Source organism: Sciurus vulgaris, assembly GCF_902686455.1.
Source record: "Sciurus vulgaris genome assembly, chromosome: 10".
Classification (NCBI taxonomy): Eukaryota; Metazoa; Chordata; class Mammalia; order Rodentia; family Sciuridae; genus Sciurus; species Sciurus vulgaris.
In genome coordinates, this window is record NC_136470.1 from 128,063,340 (window position 1) to 128,083,741 (window position 20,402).

Consider the following 20,402-nt stretch of genomic DNA (forward strand, 5'->3'; position numbering starts at 1 on the left):
TTAACTCATTGAATCCTCACATCCAGCTTGTGAGGAAGGCATGGTGACTGTTGCCATCTGTGTTTATTGTAGCTATATTTTGTGGTACCGTGCCCTAAAACTTAGTGACTTAAAACACCCACTTATTATCATCTCACAAGGTTCTGTGGTTGGACTAGGACCAGCTGAGCAGGACCTCTTGCGTGGTTCTAGTCAGATGGTGGTGGGGCTGGAAAAGGCTTCCCAGGCTGGCGTCAAAGCCATCAGAGTCCATCCCAGATTCAAGGGAGGAGAGGGGTGGGCGATCCTCAATGGGAGAGTGGCAGGTGCACCCAGGAAGGGAAGGAACTGATGGCGGCATTTAGAGATGAGCTTCTGCAAGGGATAACCCCCGAGAGGGAGTCAAGACACGGAAGTTAAATAACTTACCCAAGGTGGTACAGCTGGTATGTGGAGAGAGAGCACTAATCCCAGAGAGCTAGCGCCAGAGCTCAGAGCACAGAAGGTCCTGGAGCCCGTGACACAGCTCCTCATCGCAGAGCTACCGTGATCGGGGGCCCAGGAGCAAAACCAGAGCATTCTGGAGCTCCCTCTCAGCATCTGAGAGAGAAAAAGAAATGCCCAAAAATTTTATGAATGGAAAGAAATTCCATTTACGTGGGGGGTAAAAATATAGGTCTCGTGGCCCAAGGCAAATGGAAGACTTCTTACTTTTGCTTTTGTCTATCAAATCAGAAAGGAATGGAAATGTGTGTGCATGTGTGTGTGTGTGTGTGTGTGTGTGTGTTTTCTCATAAATATTTAAAATATGGAACTTGTAGTCAGCAACTCAAAAGGATCAGATATGGGGGAGCCTAAGGCTTGGAGGAGAGAGTTAGAATGTAGGGCGTAGACCAGCCTCGGGAAGAATTTTCAAGTTCCTTCAGTGCCCCCTCCTGTACAAGATAATGGACTGAATGTCTGGGCCTTCCAATGAATTATGCACTTCCTGGTCCCTCTAATGAAGGGACAAGGAAATGACATGGCTGACTCCACAAGGTGAGTCACCTCATGGAGCAGTGGCATGTTGCTGGAACGAAGCTGACTCATCTCGGGAGTGGCTGCTCTCTCCCCCAAACCCTGAGAACCAGAGACCGTTCGTGTACAGTGTAGGAGAATAAATTAAGAGCATGTAATTAAGAGCTCTTGGCCTGCTAGAGAACTTTAAAATATTGAGACACATGATATACAGCCTCCATTTGTGTGCTTGACCCCAGGCCTGCAAATGTTGGGAGTGGGGCTGGGGGATAGCTGCCACCACTCCCCAAAACGCCTGGCGTCCACCACACTGTCTCTGTACAAGCTCCTGGCCAGACTGAAATGTCCGTTCCTACCCCATCGCTATCGGCACACAGGGTCGTTTCTCAATTCCTAATGCAGAAACCCCTTCCAAAGGCCTCTGTCCTGCTCCTGTTGTATGAGGCAGCCCCCCAGTCCTGCGGACCTTTGCCCAGGCCCTCACCACCTCTCCCTAGCAAAATCCATGTTTGACAGCCTCAGCTGTCAGACAGCAGCTCCGCCAGGCTAAGCCCAGAGCTGACTCCTTTAGCACCATGTCCCCAGCACGAGCATGGTGCTGTCCAAATGTGAGTCCTCAAGGAAGTGCCCCCACGCGCCCCCTTAGCAAACCAGCGTGACTGGTCGCCCTAATGGGAAGAGGCTCTTCTGGAAGGGGAGTTGTGGTGGCAGGGTTGGGGGGAGGTGTCGGGGTCTTTAGGCCCCTTGCTCTTCTCGACCAGCGGCAAGGGAAGGGAGCACTCCCCAACAAGGCCAGACCAGGAAAGGCACCCAGCCCTCCGGGCGGAGGACAATGAGACGCGTCAGGGAGACCAGTGACAGCAGGAACTCTTTATTGAGGAAGTCACACAGCTTTTATGTAGGGTGAAGGCTAGGCAGGAACCAATCAGCTTAAAGGTCAGCAAGGCACGGAGGGGAGAGGGCGGTTCACAGAGGCGAATCCCATAGGACTATATGGCAAGCACGAGCTGATCACGTTTGTGAAACTGTTGCTAACCAGTCCCTGACGGTGGTCTGATTTATCATCATTAACTTTTGAAACCGCCTTTGAGGCCTTGATCTTGCTCACTTGCCAGGGAGTAAGGAGTCAGCCTGAGTTAGTTAACGTGTCATTAGTCCCGACAAGGAGGGACAGCAACTGCAACAGGAGAACTAATAGACCAACAAGTCTTAAACAGCTAATGGGACTGTCCACTTTCCTGAGCAGTGGGGAGACATCTAGACCACACAGTCATCTGTCCAGGCCGAGCAGGTCTGGGGTGGGAGACTGAAGGGAACAACCACAGGCCCAATTGCCAGAACCCTGCTAAAATCCCTCCATCGGCTCACAAAGCCCCCTCTTCTCTCATTTCTCTGAAAAACCTCTTGGGGACCCAGCTTAATGCACAGCTTCCAGCTGCCCACACGAAGTATTTGCTCCCAGAATTTTTGAGTCCACTCTTTTTTTAAAAAATTTGTTCTTTTTAGATATGCTTGACAGTAGAGTGAATTTTGACATCCTATACCTACATGGAGTATAACTTATTCTAATTAGGATCCATTCTCGTGGTTGTACCTGTTGTGGAGTTATACGGGTCACGCATTCATATATGAACACAGGGAAGTCATGTCCGATCATTCTACGTCCTTCCTATTCCTACCCCTCTCCCTTCCCTTCATTCCCCTTTGTCTAATCCATTGAACTTCTATTCTTCCCTCCCCCACCCTTACTATGTCAGCAGCAGCATATCAGAGAGAACATTTGGCCCCTGGTTTTGGGGGATTGGCTTATTTCACTTAGCACAATCGTCTCCAATCCATCCATGTACTGGCAAATGCCTTAATTGAGTTCACTCTTAAGAAAAAGCAATGACCTATCCAAATCTCTCGAACCCTATGCAGGATGTGGCTGGCAATGGGTTTTCCTGCTCAGTCTTTTCCTATTTTCATGGGGAAGGCGCCTAAATTTCCTTCAGAATTCACTCTTCACCCTTTTATCCCCATTTTCAGAGCATACCTGGAATCGGGATCCGATGAAGGGTGGCTGGGTGGGTGGGCCATACGTGACCTGGTTTCTAGTATGACATGTTTTTACGCCTTGACACAAAAATGAGGAAACTGAGGGAGGACCTCCTCAATTCCAGAGGCAGTGACCCAGTTCTTCACCATTCAGGGATATACAATCATGTGATGTGGAGTTTCAGTCAATGACAGACCACACACACATCAGAGTGCCCAGAAGCTTATGATGGAACTGAAAAATTCCTGTTGCCTGGTGACATCATGGCCATTGCAACAGCATAGCTCTACACATTACTCTGGAGTCTGTGGTCCTACTGGTGCAGACACATCCACAGCCCCGCCAGCCATATAAAAGTACAGCAGTATAATTATGTGCAGTATATAAAACTTGATAATGATCACAAATGACTATGCTATGTTTATGCATTTACCATACTGTACTTTTCATCGTTATTTTAGACTGTACTCCTACATCTATACATACATATGTCTTGGATTTTGTTTTTATTTTGTTTGCTTTGGGTACCAGGGATTGAACCTAGAGGTGCTTAGCCACTGAACCACATCCCCAGCCCTTTTTATGTTTTCTTCTGAGATGGGGTCCTGCTACATTGGTTAGGGCCTCACTGTGTTGCTGAGGCTGACCTTGAACTTGTGATGTTTCTGCCTCAGCCTCCCAAGTTGCAGATGTTCACCACCTCACATGACCTCCTACTTATATATATAAGGAAAAGGTTAACGAAGAACAGTCAACTGTTAGGCCAGCACTGGCCTCTTGCTTAGCGCACCTCTTCATTGCATCAAGAGGCCACATCAAGTCATCAACCAATAGCATGGTTTGCGTAAGTGCAATCTATGACGTTCACACTATGACAAAATTGCCTTATGATGCATCTCAGAGCTCATCTGTCCTTAGAGGACACCTGGCTGTAGTGGGCTTCAGCAAAGCTGGATCCAAGGGTTCAAGCAAAATGATATATTTTCTCTTTAATTTCTCCCACGATCCCTCTTCTCTCTGCTTACTTTCGTATGTGTTGGCCTCAGACCCAGACTGGTCTCTAGTCTGATGACTGATGTCAAAGATGTCCATGCTGATAGAAGATAGTTCTTCAAACCGGAGGGAAACATACTCTTTTTAAAAACTCTTCTAACAATCTCTGAACAGCAGAGTCTGAATTCAAACCCCGGGCATCCACATCATAGTTGACCCTCCTAATCACTACCAATCCAGGCTGTGTACCTCCTTTTAGGATACACTGAAGAAAATTCAATCAAAATGACACCCCACGCCCTGCACTTAGCTAAGACTCAGCCAGGTGCTTCCGCCGTTATTCCTCAGAACCAGGAGAGAAGGCCTCATTTTCACCGTTTAACAGATGCAGGAACTAAAGGTCCAAGTCTAAAGACTCCACTGCTCTGAGCCTCGAGAACGCACACGGGAGGCAGGAACCCCAGCTGACTTCCGGGCGGTTCCCGGCCGCAGGTATTGCCTTACCATGCTCAGACTACACCCCGCCTGTTTCATTCTGCCCCCACCTTGCAGGGCCAGGAAGAAAAGAAGCCTTTTCTTCCCCTACCCGCCTCCACCTGGTTGCACAACCGTTTTCACAGATGAAAGCAAACATTAGAATAAAGTGAGCCCAGGAGTGTCGAACCATACTTGATAAAGTGCATCTGGGTGTGCTTCTTATAGGACGAGTGTATTGAAAGAGCTAATACCTGAACGTGGGGAAAATATTTTTTTTTGCACAGTGCAAAAGGGTAAACAGAGAAAAAGAGGACTCCCTTCCTCTCTGTCCCCGCAATGTCTCCCTGAAGGCATGCACTGTGCCTGAGCTTGAGCATCCCATGCAAATAGAGAATCCCATGCTAATCCGAGCATATCTATGTGTGTGTGCAAATGAACTCATATATTTTTCCCTTTTCTTTTTTGTCGTATGCATGAAAGCACACAACACAGGCCACTGAATGTATTATTTTGTTTGTTTAACTATGGATCCTAGAGAGCCTTCCATGCTATGGATCTGTCCTATTCTTTGGATGGTGTTGTAGTGTTCTGTGGCATGAAATGTTTAGCCAGTCTCCTATTAATAGGCCTCTAAGTTGTTTTCAATGTTGTGCTTTTGTGTGTGCATTTTAGGCTTTTATACCAAAGGTGGAAACAAACAGACAAAGAAAAAATGGTTTTCTGCTTAATTCTCATGGAAACAAAATTCTGTTAACAGAGGCCCCACTGTATTCTGCGGGTCTCTGGTAGTTTGCATGAAAATAACTCAAATTCTGAGCTCTGGAGCAAAACTTTTCAGCGTTCTTCTCTTCTGTATTAAATGCAATCTAAACAGAAGTTCATGCCTTAGTGATCTTTTATTGCTTCAACCGAATGGCAAGTTGGAAAGAAGAGGATAAGATAGACTCTAAGGGAAGACAGGGAAAAGTTGGAACCAGGAAGTAGAAACCCTCTCTTCATGTGTCACCTCATCTCTGGGTCCCCTTTGCGTCCCCTTGCTTTGGTTCTCTCCATGCTGGCGAGCCTGCTTGGTCTCTTCTGGTGGGTGGAAGATGCCCTTACAGGACCTCACAGCAAAGGAATCTGCTTCCCAGCCTCCCCACCCCACCAAGAGGGTTGGTTTCCGCTTGGTCTGGAGTTCACTGCTCCTCCCATGAGCTCTGCTGAGGAGCTGCAGCCCCACAGTAGAAGATGGCTGCAGAGGCCCCACCCACAGGCAAACGGCACAGGCCGGAGAAGCTCTCAAGTGCCACCAAGTGGTCCCACAGGCATGAGAGCTTTGTAGACAAGAGCTGTTTAGTCAGTACACACACCAGCAGGGCCCTCATGGCCCTGCCCAGTGGCTTCAACTGAGTGTCCAGCTTCCAGCATGGCGTCTCCTGAGACAGCTGTGCCTGCACAGTTAATAAAAAGGTCTGCCTGACCTAAGAGGCAGATGAAGGCTCTGTCCCCCAACAGCATTTCACATTCACGGGGGTTAGAGATGGTGTGGCGATAGGAGGTGTGTAATCTGTGTATTTGAAAAGGGTGCCTCAGCCCCTGCCCCACACAGACCAAAAAATGAAGTTATTTTGACAGAATATTCATAGTTCACTTCGTCAAATTGTAAACATGTTATTTTTAAGAAATTTCATAGATGGGTTGGAGTGAAATTTTTTTAACATATTCTTTTTGAGGATTTTTTTTTTTTTTTTAAAGAAACATGTTTAGATCTGAAAATATATATCCGAGTAATGTGAGCAAGCTGTCTGTGTTTGAGAAGAAGCCTCTGGAGGCAGGGATAGGATCCTTGCCTAAACTCCGATCCCTGGCCCCCTAGGAAAAGCGTCAGCATGGAAACCAGGTCTGCCCTACCCTTGCGGGGCATTAGTCTGGTGGCATCTCTCTGAAGAACAGGGAACCACAGACTTTGCCCACTTCTGTGCAGAGCACAAAGGAAAATCTTGCCAGCAGAGGGCGCTGACACGCCAGCTGGAAGTAGGCGACAGCCCAGGCCCCATCCTCATAGGGAGGCACCCTCCTCTCCAGGAACTTGCTCACTTCCTGCCTCTGAAGGAAATCAACGTCATGCTGCACTAACCAAGTGCGTGCTTGCCATCAGCAGCTTTTCTCCGTGGGACCTACCCTTCGAGATCCCCAACCGAGGGTTGTTGAGTTTAACATTAAGTGAGGTCTCAGAATCAGACAGACAGTAACGCGACAGATCATCAGGTGCTGCTTCAGTCCTGGGATGGACCTTACCGAATTTTAGTTCACTCCATAAATAAGTTACACCTGCCTCTTGCCTGACCTGGGAGAGACGCCCTTCCCACTGCAGCGCACACACAGACGCACTCTCACACCAAGTGACCTGAGGTCATAGGCAAAGACCCCTACAGAGGAGGGATGGGGAAGGTGGTGTGGAGCAGAGTGGGACAGCCCTAGGAGAGGTGGTACCAGAAGGTGCCTGTGGACCGTCACATAGGTAAGGAGCATCCCCGAGCCGTCGTGGGCCACAAGCAGGAGCTGTGTCTGCAGGACTGGCTTGGCAGCTTCTCAAAGGGCAATCACCAGAGCAAAGAGATGCCCAAGGATCGTCCACCTACTGAGAGGGGAAGACACTGCGCATTTTTAGGATGGGGGAGGGAGCAGTAGGGACCTAAGCACCACTGAATTGCCACACGATGGCACCCACCTAGTATTCTGGCCAGAGCTAAAATGCCGCCAGCCTCAGAGGCCAGGTAGGAATGCCAACGACAGGAGCCGCTGGCTGGACGGCCTGATCCCCGCTCAGGCAGCCCAGTGATGGGACAGCAAGGTAAGAGCACATCACAGCCCCTGGGCACAGCTATGATGATCCTCTGAAACCAGAAAGAGGAAGAGATGCACAGTGGCTCCAGGGAACTCTCTGGAGAGAAAGGAAGTTGTCCATTTGCCTGGGGAGGGCTCTGATGAAGAGAATTAGCCAATCCATACACTGCATTTCCAAGACCACAGCGATCGGGCCAGCAAAGTGCACGTGACCCACTCAGAGACAATGAGACCTAATACCGCTGGCAATGGTGTAAGAGAAAAGGTACATTTCTCTCCTCATTGGAACGGAGGGGATACACAGTCTGGAGGTTCTGCCTCCATGTTGCCAACACAAGGGAAAATCCACAACTGACTGGGGCCAACTTGGGACCTGAGATCTAATTGACACAGAAGAGCCTCAAGGTAGAGGGAAACACAGTTCAGATGACATTGTTTGGACCCTGGATCCAGCCATTCCTGAAGCTGCTTCTGTTCCTGGGTTTTCAGTAAGCCAATAAACTCCCCTTTTGCTGATTAGAATTGCATTCCTCTGCTCCTTTGGGTGGGCAAGATAAGATAGGTGTTCTAACATTTGCTACCCTTAGGATTCCTTTTAGTAAGGCTAAACTGTGATCAACTCAATTGCCAAAGCAAGCTGCACATGCCCAAAAGTCACCCACAGGTTGTTCCCAAAGAAGCATTCCCAAATTTTTGTGACAGACCTAGAGTGGGAGCCAACAATTTGGAGACCTAATCCTGAACTCTAAGATTAACACAGATAGCAACACTCCTATCAGGTATCATCTGCAGAAAACAACACCCACTCAAAAGCATCTCCTTGAAACTACCGTTGAAACTTCAATTTAAGATTTAGAAGAGATTAAGCCCATCCAGGGACATCAAAACAAACAACAACAACAACAACAACAAGGATTTAGAAGAGCTTCTAGCAGAAGAGCAATGAAAAATACAAATTAAGAGGACCAGTTCCATTATTATTAAAATGTGTAAAGTATCATTAGTATCATTAATATTCCCCTTATACACGAAGGGCTTTATTCCTTTCTTTGAATGGTGGCAAAGAAATATTGAAGGTCATTTTTTTTCTTGTGTTCCTTTTTGCTTTTTTATTGAAATAAAACATATCCACAGTAAAGTATGCAAATCTCGTGTATAACTTGATGAACTTGAACATCCACCCATCAAGTGACTTAACCTCTCTGATCTATGTCCTCATTGGCAAATGAACTTTGGTGAAGCTGAATTTTTGTCTCCTTCCCTGGACTTTCTTCTAAACCAGCAGCGCCTGTTCCACATGTTTTGATGCAACTGTCCCTGTATCACAATGGCAGCAGGTCTCTGACCCTACACCCAGCCGTGAGGCCCTGGCCTAGTTGACACTGGATAAATCTTTGTTAGGCTAGGTTCCCCCAAGGACTTCCTCTGACACCACCTCCAGGAGAGCCTAGTTATGAAGGGAGGAGGCTGTGAACTAACGAAGCCATAGCCGATGACCCACGTCACTGCCACAGTCGTCACAGTACTGTGGCACCCAGCTCAGGGAGCCCCAGGAACCACATCACTGCCATACTGGCAGATGCTCACATGAATGGGGATGGATGGATGGATGGATGGATGGATGGATGGATGGATGGACAGCCAAGATGGGTCTCAGTTTTAAATCCTTTCGGGAGAGAAATGACTAAACAAGAAAGAAAGCCAGTTCTGAGGTACACAGGCTGTTGTCTTGACAGGAAGCAGCGTTCCCTAGCCTTCTAGCCTGATGTGATTTCCAGTTCCTCTGTATTGGAATGACACAAACTTCCTCAGGAATCCTCCAGAATCTTTCTTGAAACCTTAATAAAACCAAAGTGTTCTATAAATGGTTTGCTGAAGATTTGTCTTATGCCTGGTAGTGTTGGATCAGCTGGGAAAGAAGTTTGTATAACAAGCAGGATGCTTTGGACTGAAATCCAGAAAAAAGAAAAAAAAAAAAAAAAACAAGGAATCCTAAAGCAGGCAAGTCTGAAGCTCATTTGTACCCACCAGGGCCCGGGCCTTTATTTACCCACCAAGTCTGTCTTTAATGTCCACCTTCTGGGTCAGGAGACGCCAGGCCAGTCCAAGTGGTAGGGTTTCACACGAGGCTAAAAACAAGAAGAAAGCATAGAAGGATGTTCTGCCTTCTTCAAAGGCCCTTAGCAGCCCCCCAAAGACCAACTCCTGGCAAAAGGGCAGGGGGCGGCTATTAAAAGGCTGCTGGATTCACGGTCACCCCATGGCTGTACATAATCAGGCCTCTGTGAATCCGAAAGAAGAAGACATGGATCAGGGGTGAGCAGCAATGTGTTTGCCATGGAATCTCCACATGGTGGTCATTGGCCATCACGCAGGCCATCCAGATCTGACTTGTATTTTAAGTATTCCATTTCTACCTAAAACTGGGTCGTACCCACCAGCCCGGCACCCCGGGCCCTGTGAGAGAAGCTCCGGGGGCTTCCAGATGCCCTCACTAGCAAGGAGGCCTCTTGCTGTTTGCCACGTATTCTCTGCAGCGAAGGCAGAGTTGACAAGTGGCTCGGCCTCTTCCTGGGAAAGGTCAGGGCCTAGGAGAAAGCCGCTCATTGTGCGGCTCTGAAGAACAAGCGTCATTTGTTCCTTCTCCGTGAAACCCAGCAGTCTGGGAACAACCGGACCCCTGGGCCCCTCTTCCAGCTCCACCTCGTGGGCCTGGATCACTTGCACTTGAGGAGGGGTGTGGGGGCGGCCCCGACCCCGGGCAGCAGAGGAAAGGGCAAAGGGTGATTTCCCAGGAAGTACCAAAAGTGTCACCTAAGAGGTTCCTGGACTGACAACGAGCCTCTTATCCCTGTCCTTCCTCTGTAGTTATCCAGGCAGGACCAGATCCACCCGGACCCAGGAGGGCAGGGTGTTGAGGGGGCATGTGGATCCCGTCTTCAGTTGCATCGACTCGCAGAAAGGCAGCGATTTCCGGGGTTAAATCATGCCTCTGGGCTCCTGATCCGTGCTTTTCTCTCTGCCCCACGTGTCTCATCTGGTGCACTTTCTAGTTTTACCTTCCTACACGTTTTCTTGTAAATCACTCAATGGCAGTGGGTGCTTTCTAGAGGTAGATTTTGAATTCTCACCTGATTTCCAATGGTGTTTTCATCTACAGCTTTGTTTAAAAAAAAAGAAAGAAAGAAAGAAAAGTTTCTCAATATCATTTTTTCTAGTTCCTCATCCAGAGAATGACAGGGCCTGGTGCATATTTCAAAGCGTTTTAATTAAAAAGAACAGCCGAATTTCAAAGAAAGTTTGACTGAAATTAAATTCTAACAACCATGTAAAGGTTACATCATATACGATGGGACACAACTCCTGTTTCCCGACCTGTGTGTGTGTGTGTGTGTGTGTGTGTGTGTGTGTGTGTGTGATTTCCTGTCTTTCTCTTGACCAACTCAATGAAACTGAGACATCTAGTGTCCAGTCTTCAGAAAAACAAACTCCCACTAATTCTGGGTTGAAAGAATTCACCAAATCTGTTTTATGGTGCCTCTGAATTCTTCCCCCAACCTCCAATCCTGGCAAACTTCTTCCTGGGACTTGCTGGCCTCCCACCCCTGGCCCCAATGAAAAATTGTTCATATCAGAGAACTTCATGAAATGTTTTCCACATTTATTGTTTTTGTTATTGGAACTGGGTGTGGTTCACATGGGTAAAATCAACCCCTCAGCCCATCTTCACCCTCCTCAGACATTTTAAAGCAATCTTTCCAATAAAGATGCCTCTCTCTATTCTTCCATGGGGGTGAATCTAGGAGCTCTCCTTGGTTTTTGGACCTTCTTGTTACTAATGGAGAAAGACAATCTATATGTGTATATGTGCATATTCTAGAAGGCCTATCTATTTTCCAGGTATTTAAATTGCTTTATATGTATATAAATAATGTATTCGTTTTTATCACATAATAACATTTTCATCTCAGGATAACTTTTAAAAGTGATCTGAATCTTTCTTTCTTTTTTTTTTTTTTTGGTGCTGGGGATTAGAACCCAGGGCCTTGTGTTTGCAAGGCAAGCACTCCACCAACTGAGCTATCTCCCCAGCCCCGTGAACTGAATCTTAAACGTGACAACATAAGTGCTCGTGACACAAGAAAAATATTAGATCCATCGGACATCACCGAAATTTAAAACCTCTGTGCTTCAAAGGACACCATGAAGAAAATGGAAAGACAACCACAGGAGAGTGGAAAACACTTAATAAATCATATATCTGATAAAAAGATATATCTAGGTGTATAAAGCACTATAAGGATTCAGATAAAAAGACAACCCAATTTTAAAATGGGCCAACAATCCAAATTGGACCTTTTTTTCCCCAAAGAAGATACACAAATGGCTAATAAGCACATGAGGCTCAACATCAATAGCTGTCAGGAAAATGAAGATCAAAACTACAATGAAATGTCACCTCATATCCGCCAGAGAGGCTATCATAAAAAAGACAGATAATATCAGGAGCGAGAGAGAATATAGAGAAATCGAGATCCCATGCATTGCTAGTGTCTACGTAAAATGCAGCTGCTTTGGAAACGGGTTGGCAGTGCCTCCCAAGATTAAACAGTTATCACATGACCTGGATGTTCCACTCCTGGGCATATACCCATGACAAATGAACTTGAAAACAAGGACTCATAGCAGCATTATTCATAATGGTGAAAATATGCCCACAACCCAAATGTCCATAAACTAATGAAAAGATCAAATGTGATATGTAAACAAAATGGAATATCATTCAGCCATAGAAAAGGCAAATCTATAGAGACAGGAAGTAGATTACTGATTGCTTGCAGCTGAGGTGGGGCAAGAGGCGGATAAAGGAAATGGAGAGTGGATTCATGGGTCTTATGGGATTAGGGGTTCTTTGGGGGACAAAGAAAATATAAAATTGATTGTGGTGATGATTGTACAACTGTGAATATACAGTATAAAAAAACAATGAATTACATACTTTAAAACGTGAATTATCTTTCAATAAAACTGATATAAAAGTTAAATGGTAAGAAGTAAAATATTTCAAATAATCAGAAAAATGATAACAATGCCCAGTAATTCACATCCGGAGCATCCTCCTAATGTCCAGTTCGTCCATCCTACAAAGGCTGAGGCAAGTGCCTGAGCGTTTCTACAGAGGAGCTGAAGAGAACCTCAGCTGAAGTTAATCCGAGGCCATGGGCCTCTTCAGATCAGGAACCTAAAAATAGAAATGATCACATTCATTCCAAAAGGAAGGAACCAAGTTCTCTCTTTGGGGTGGGGGAGGGGTGGGGGAGGGGTGGGGAAAAAAAATCTCAGAAATAAACCAACCAATCAAAGTGGAGAAAGACTGGAAGGAAGGCGGTAACTATAAACTAAGGATGGCATTGGCCAGGCCTTCTTGACTTCTCTGAAGCCACTCGCCGCTCTCTTAGTGAGGATGATGTCTCCACCTACTCATTTCACAGCAGGCTGCCACGGCTCTTGAAGATCAGATGGGACTGTGTGTCTGTCAATAAGGGTGACCAAACCATCCGGCTTGCCAAGATCCCAGGGATTCAGGACTTTTGAGTTTTTAAACTGAAACTGTCCGGAGAATATCTGAATGAGTTAGTTATCTTACTGCTAATGGAGTTAACATCCAACACAGACCTTGTAGCTTGGAAAGAAAGTCGACCTGCAGACACGGTTATTTTATTCATAAGTACATTTGTTCCAAAGTATATATAAAAGTATGTTATCAGGTTGGGGATGTGGCTTAGTGGTAGAGTTCTTGCCTGGCATGCATGAGGACCTGGGTTCAATACCAGGACTGATCAAAAAAAATTTTTTTTTGTTATATATAAAATAATAATAATAATGATCATTTAGCTTATAAATTTAAAAGAGTATGTTCCTCTGAGCAAATACCTTTTCATACAAATTGATGCAGCTACTTTAAACATTTTAAATGACATTTAGACATTTTAAATGACATTTACCAATTTAATGTTGGATCCTCGTAAGCATTTCTGTTGTCACAGAACAGTTATAAATTTAACAAACAAAATCCTACTCAATTCATTAAGAAATAATAAATATGTTAAATACAACTTATAGGTGTAACAAATTGAGTTTGCTTAACATTCGAACTCTGTTCACCAACTTAAATGACCTTAATAGTTCTTATTTAAAATTTCTTAATTTTTTCCAATAATATAAATGACAGACATTTAGAGATTATCATGATTATAAAATTTATAGTTACTTCAGGTTTTAATAGTATGACTGATTTACTTTATCATGCTCAAACTTTTTTTCTGCAAAGGCTATTAGTTACCCAGCCCAGAGCCGCTCTCAGATCCTCAAAGCACAGACCCAGAACCCGGATACACTTGACTCAGATGCCAAACCCCTGCCAGTTAGATGCAGTGTCCCATTATAGTGTGGCGCTAAGTCCATGACTTTTTAAATAACCCATGTGCCCCTTTCCCAATCTCTGCCTTAACATTTTATATGACGTTTAATTTTCTGATTTGAATTAAGGAGATTCTGAACCTCTACCAGCCTGGTCTCTTCCTGGTTTGTATTAGAGATTCTTCTCCTTTCTTTGCACTTGTCACAGCTTTCTTATGTTCAAGTATTCTGAAGATCCTTGATGGACAATGTGAAAGGAGATAATATTAAAGTTTCAAGTGCCTTGCAAATATAAGAAGTTATTCATTTATAAATGTTGCTGCCATTTTTATTTGGTCAATATTATTAACTTCTTCATTCAATTATTTTTTTAAAAATTGTTGAATAGGATGGAAAGGGGTAAATCAAAATCCTAAAAGTTATAACTTGGGAAATGGCAAAATGATTTTAATAGTTCATCTGGAAGAAAAAACAAACAAGAATAGGTATGAGAAATTCCAAAGGAAATAGTAATACAGAAGATTTGAACATTGAAAGGTATTAAGTAGTTATTGTGGTTAAAAATGTGTGGTATTACTATAATAAATCAGCAAGCTGCCTAAGGCAACTAAAAAAGAAAGCTATAAAATTTATATTCATGTGTAAGATTAATTCATTTATAACAAAGGAAGGAACAGAAAGCAAGGACAAGCGAACAGTCTGTTGAGCGAACTGTGGAGGTTATTGTCTATTTGGAGCCAACATGTAATGCTTGGTTCAAATATACAAAAGTAAATCTGAAGTGAATTAGAGAGTCTGGAAAAATAGCATCAGAAAAACAAAGTTAAAAACAAGTACATCTGTGTCTGTTATCCAAAACAAGAAGGGTGTTCCGAGCACCAGAGTGATGATAGAAATTCCCACAAAGGCAAAGACCGAGTACGGAAGCGTGAAGTGTGACATCTCTGTGTGTTTGAAACCACACAAGGCTACGCACACACACAGACTAGGAGACAATAGCAGCACATTACAGCACATACAAATGGGCCACGTAGTTAATATAGAAGTTTTTTCTAAGAAATCAGTAAGAAGTAAACAGTCTCACCCACATTCCCAGATAAAAGGATTATAAGGGGGTTCCACTGCTGTCAGGGAACCAGTAATCAGGAGAGAAAAGAAAAAGTGAAATATCAAAAACCCAAAACACAGGACTTTAGATAGTTTGGTCATCTGTCCAGAAGAGGAGACAAGTGAGCCAACACTGACGTGACAGAACCTCCGTGAGAGACAGGAGAGTTCAACGTGGATTAATGAGCGTTCCTCCTAAAATGGGTAAGGAGGCCCGGAGGGCCTACGCATTTCACGTGAGATGTTAAAAGTGCAGGAGCCCCATGAAGCATGATCACTAGCATCTTTAGTCACAAGTCTACTGCTGCTATTTTCATGTTTCCTAGTATAAAAAATGTTTATAATAATGACAGAAGAGCTGCATGTTCTAGAAGTTTCTTCTCAATAATCTCATCAATGAAAGCATTGCCATGCCATCATTATACAGGGTACTTCTTTTTTCTTTTTTTTCAATTTTGAGACAGGGTCTTGCTAAGTTGCTGAGGCTGGCCTTGAACTTGCGATCCTCCTACTTTAGCCTCCGAGTCACCGGGATGACAGGTGTGCACCACCCCACCTGGCCATAGAGTGTATTCCTATCACAAATGCCTGTATCTTCAAGAGATCCCTACGTGGCTCATAGGGTAGGTCTATTAATATTTCCATTCACCAGCTACTTTGTATAACTGAAGTTCGACAGGTTATCATGACTCCTTTATCTGAAATGATGTGAAACAAACTAATGCTTAAGAGACGAAAAGTAAGAAAACGGCCTAAGTTTAACAGGAAATGAAGCCAAACGTAAACGTTTTTAAATACCAAAGAAGATTCTAGATCTACAACATTTAGACCAGATTATTTGTAAAGAGAAAATGTGATTGTACAAAAAATATTGTACTTTCTGTTTTCTCCAACAGGTGGCGCTGTGCTAGCACCGTGCTTCAGGGGAAAGCACGCCGTCAGGAACCACCAAGACCACTTCCGTTAGCAGTGTGCACATCCATTTGTCTGTGTTTAAGGGAGGCCTTTGAGAAGCTCACCCTAATGAACAAACAACCCAGGACCCCCAGCAGGAAGGCATGTAGTAAGGAGTACTCGATGAGGATGATGTCATTACTTCTGCTAGCTACTTATTTATTCATTGGCTGATTTACTCAGGCAACAAATAGGTATTGAGTACCTACCACATGTGGGGCCCAGGCTTGGTGCTTGAGATATAATAGTGAGGAAAACAGTGGATCCTGTTCTTATGCAGATTACAGTTTGATGGGCTGAGGGGGACAGACATTACTGAAATGCTCAGGATAATAAAATAACCACAATTTGTAGCAAGTGATCCAGAGGAAAAGACAGACAGGAATGCAGATATAAGACAAGGTGAATCATGGCAGAGGGCCTGGAATAAACATGCACTACGTTCTGTGACGATGACTTAGGAATTGTCTAAAATGTTTACTATAAGTATTTGTGACAGTCTTAAATCACCCCTTTCTTTGCGGTCACCAATAGAAGCAGTAACAAACAGGTACAGAAAAAGTGACCCTTTAATTTCCCATCAAATATTACCCTTAGGCTCAAGGCTGGGATAGATTCCTAAATGACTTTCCTTCTTCTAACACATCTCCTCAAAATGCACTGAGTCCATGAGAAGCTGTGCAGAACCTCTGACTTAAATTCCCAGACATGGCACTTTTTGTATCAGCTTCCTTTCCTTGAAAGAGCAAGAAGCTTCGCTCTCTCAAAACTGATGTTCTAGTTTCTCATCTGCCACTTAAGGATCTCCATGACAACCTCCAGCCTCCTTTTAGTCCTGCCTTCATGGTCCCTGGAGGCCAAGGAGAATACCTACCACCCCTGGACTAGACATTGCACATCTCCTTCCCTGCCTCCAATCCAGGTCTTTGTTCACGCCATTCCAGGCGTCTCAGGTGGCTTTCCCTCCTGTCAGTAAATGATGCCTTCCTTAAAGCAAACTCACCAAGATCCACAGATGATACAAACAGGTAAATAGTGGTTTGTTTTAAACATTCTTACTTGGCAAAAATGAAAGATTTTTATTCCTATGTTGGTCTTCCCATTAAAAAGGTTTTATTACACTAATCTTTTGGATTGTAGAGTCGAGGAAGCATGACCCAATGAAGAAATCCCCTTTGAAGAGCCTGGCCTACTCCAGTTGGGAGACAGAATTAGCCCACCCCTGGGTGACTGTCCTCGTTCTGAGGTTCCAGATCTCCAGGATGGCAAAGCGCCCTTTCTCCTGTTTGTCAAGCTTGCCCTCAGAGCCTGGTTTCCTGTCTGGGGACCTACACTTCTTCTGGCCATTGACTGGACAGACTGTAGCCTCAATGGGACAACTACATTATAACGTGATATGCAGTTGGTAAATTGTCCTGCATGTCACGGTGGTAGTACAGTTTCAAAATATCCAAACAGGCTTCCTCTGTTTTAATTTCTTAATACTGACTCTCCCTGCTACTTCTCCAGGGAGGCTGAGAATCATTCCAGAAGAATGGGAAGATGAAACAGGAGTCAGGGAAGCAAAGTATTTGCGTCTAAATGGAATTTTAGGACTTTTCAGCTAGAAAGTCGCTTGAAAAGCTAAGGGTTCTAAGAAAGAGAGAAAAATGTTCTAGGTTTCTTTATCCCTCTTCTTGGCATATTAAGAGCCAACTGGCTCAGGGAGATTTATGAAGGGAAGTCCTGGAGCAGACGGGAGAGAAAGAAGAAAGCCCACCCCTCTGGCCTCATGGTCTTTTGGGCAAGAAGGAGGAGGGAGGGAAGAGGCCAGTGTCAGAGGCGAGTCTCACTCACTCCTGATTCTGTCGGCCACAGGAGGGTGGGCCGGTGGTGGGGAAAGGCCAAGGGCTTCTGAAGCCCTCGACTTTGGGACTTGGGTGTTTACCTGCAGGTTGGAGTCCCTGCAGCATGGTTATGCAGGGACAAGGGCTGAATTAGAATTTCTGGGGCTGCTCACTGGATCACTGTAGAATAGACTGGACCCACCTGCGCCAAAGAAAGGCCAGTAGGCCTCTTTACATCTGCCATCATGAGGAAAAGGTGAGTCACACGGTTCATGTTCTAGGGAGGAGCCAACTGGAGGATGTGGGGTCGGCAGCAGCAGTCAGACCAGGGACCAAGGCATCAGGGAACCCAAGCAGGCCCTTCCAAGCCATGTGGCCCGTGGCTGCAGCTTCAACAGCAGGTGGACACAAAACTCTCAGGGATGGGACCGTTCTCACCCTCAAAGATGTAACCAGGGAGTATCCATTCCGCCCACCCAGAGCACATACCAGCGGAATGCAGAAGATGCATATGGATCTGAGGATCCTATCTTTGTCACTAACAACCCATTGGCCACAAATCCATCGCTGACCCAGACACCGTCTCCAAAAGACAGAAAAAGAGGATGCAGAAGTCTAAGAGACTAAGCAGCATTTTTTTTTTTTTAACCTAAAGAGATGACTGTTTCCCCTCTATTCAGTGGTTGGAGGCTCAGAGGAAGAGAAGAATAATTTTAGAGAAATGAAGATGCTACATCTTCCTTGCACATCTGTGAGCAGGCTGAAAAAAATCTGTAGCTCACATACACGTGCTGGAGCCTCTCCCGGCCTCCTCCCACTGCTAAATTGGGTGCTGCCTAGACTGCTCGGGTCCCCCCATCCAGCCACACGCCACTGCACAGGGGAGCCCGCAGGGTCCGGGCGGGATCTGGGGGACACTGGATGCAGTCAGGAGAATGAGAGAGGAATACAAATGGCAAAAGCCACGCAGGTAGATTCTACGGAGCGAGAATGAAAGACAAGCTCCTTTTGTCAAGAGGCAGAGGCAGAGGCAAGCAAGGGACGTGGTTGTGTCCAGAGGTGTCGAAGGGGGAGGGGGAGGACAGAGAGATGGAAGAAGGAAAGAGCATTTCTCTGGGGAAAGAGAGCAAGGGGTCCTGGCATTGCTGGATATTGGAAGAGATGAGAAGAAAAGTATTTTAATAAAGGCTGCTCTAGGTTACGGACATGGCTCTCCTTTATATTCCTCGAGATCTAAGAGCGGAGTTCCTATCAAGAGCGATGACCCTGCCATTATACCGGTGCTTTAAGGCAGAGCAGGCATGCTCCGCTGGGGGTGACTTTGTCTCCCAGAGGCCATCTGGCAACGTCTGCAGACATTTTTGATTGTCACAGCTAGCGGCATCTAGTGAGTAGAGGCGGGGGAAACTGCTAAGCACCCCCCTCTAATGCAGAGGACAGCCCTTGATGACCAAGAGGTATCCTGGCCAAAATATCAGCCATGCCTACTCAAGGAACCCTGAGAGAGAAAAATGGAGGGACAGTTGCTTCCTCCCATTCAGCCTTTCCAACGACAAAAATAAACCTGTTTTCACTTTAAACATTTTTCTTCACATTCGTGAAAGCAGCACCCCACACCTAGTCATCTCAGTCGAATCACAGAAATTAATTTCCTAAAATCCTGTAAAGGTTGGAGAATTTCTGTTGAAGAATCCCAGATCCTTCCTTCTGGAAACTTCTTTATTCAGCTCTAGGTTTCCAACTCTATGAAAGACCTTTATAAATATTTTTATTTTCAATATGGAAATATAAAACTGGCATGCCAAGTAAAAATCGCTGTCACATTTAAGACACGACCACAGTGAGTAATCATGGCTACTCTCCATCCTCTGTTCGCTGACTGAGGATCCTCCAAATCCAGCTCTCTTCCACTCCACCTCTCCCCTCGCCTTCACAGAGGCACTAGCAAATGTGATCAGCTTCGTAGCAGATAAGACACCCACCAAGAAGGAATATTTGGGGTACCGGTGTTGAGGGATGGTGGCATATTTGGCTTTTCATCCAAATGCTTTATTTAATGTCTTCTGGGCTTTGAGTCCCACCTCCCCAGACCCCTCCCCATCAGCCCTTCCTGCTCAGGTCTCAGCTCCATCTTAGTGCACAGACAACCCCAGGTCTCAGTCCTAAGACTCTTAAAACAGCAACAGGACAAATTCCACAATGGAATATTTACACTTTGATGGCCATTGTGATTCAATTATTCAAAATAGGGCACCAGCTTCTCAGAATTTTGTGGCTCTATGTCTTCGTCTTTTCTCTGAAATTCAGTCCTATATTTATGAAATAAATATGAACATCATTAGGACTCGATCAGATTCAACTTGTTTTTAAAACTGTCCTTATGCATGCCATACAAGGTGAGGGGCTCATTTCCTCATTACATCCCTGATCACAATTGCTCTTAGACGGAAGGCAGGAGGTAGCAGCCTAGAAGAGGGCCACCCACAGCCCTGACCTGGGAGGTCCCTTCAGGAGCTCCCCTTCTTTGGGTCCTCAACTGTGAGGACCACGAGACCAGGCTGGGCTGTTCCAGACCTCTGCACCTCTCTGCAGGGACATACCAAGCACCCAAGGCAGGACACAATGCTGCAAGGAGACTGACAGCAGGCTTGGTCCCAGCACCAATGCCACCAAAGGTAACGAGCTTCAGGTGCCTCCGCCTGCCTTTGCTGTCTCTTTCCTCCAGAAACAGCAAATGGCAGGCAGGGCCACATGTGATGACT

General features: G+C 45.4%; 1 protein-coding gene across 5 annotated transcripts in view; it reads left to right on the plus strand.

Moving 5' to 3' along the window:
- ZBTB38 (zinc finger and BTB domain containing 38) overlaps positions 1-17,746 on the plus strand; it is an 86,062-nt gene extending 68,316 nt beyond the window's left edge. For 2 of the 5 annotated variants that reach the window (XR_013757222.1, XR_013757230.1), the window contains one exon: positions 15,757-17,732. The gene's annotated coding sequence lies outside the window, so the exon portion shown is untranslated. Of the gene's footprint in view, positions 1-4,286; positions 4,520-15,324; positions 15,484-15,756 lie in introns of all 5 variants that reach the window. The other 3 variants (XR_013757228.1, XR_013757229.1, XR_013757231.1) reach the window with 3 other exon arrangements.
- Positions 17,747-20,402: the final 2,656 nt, after the last annotated feature.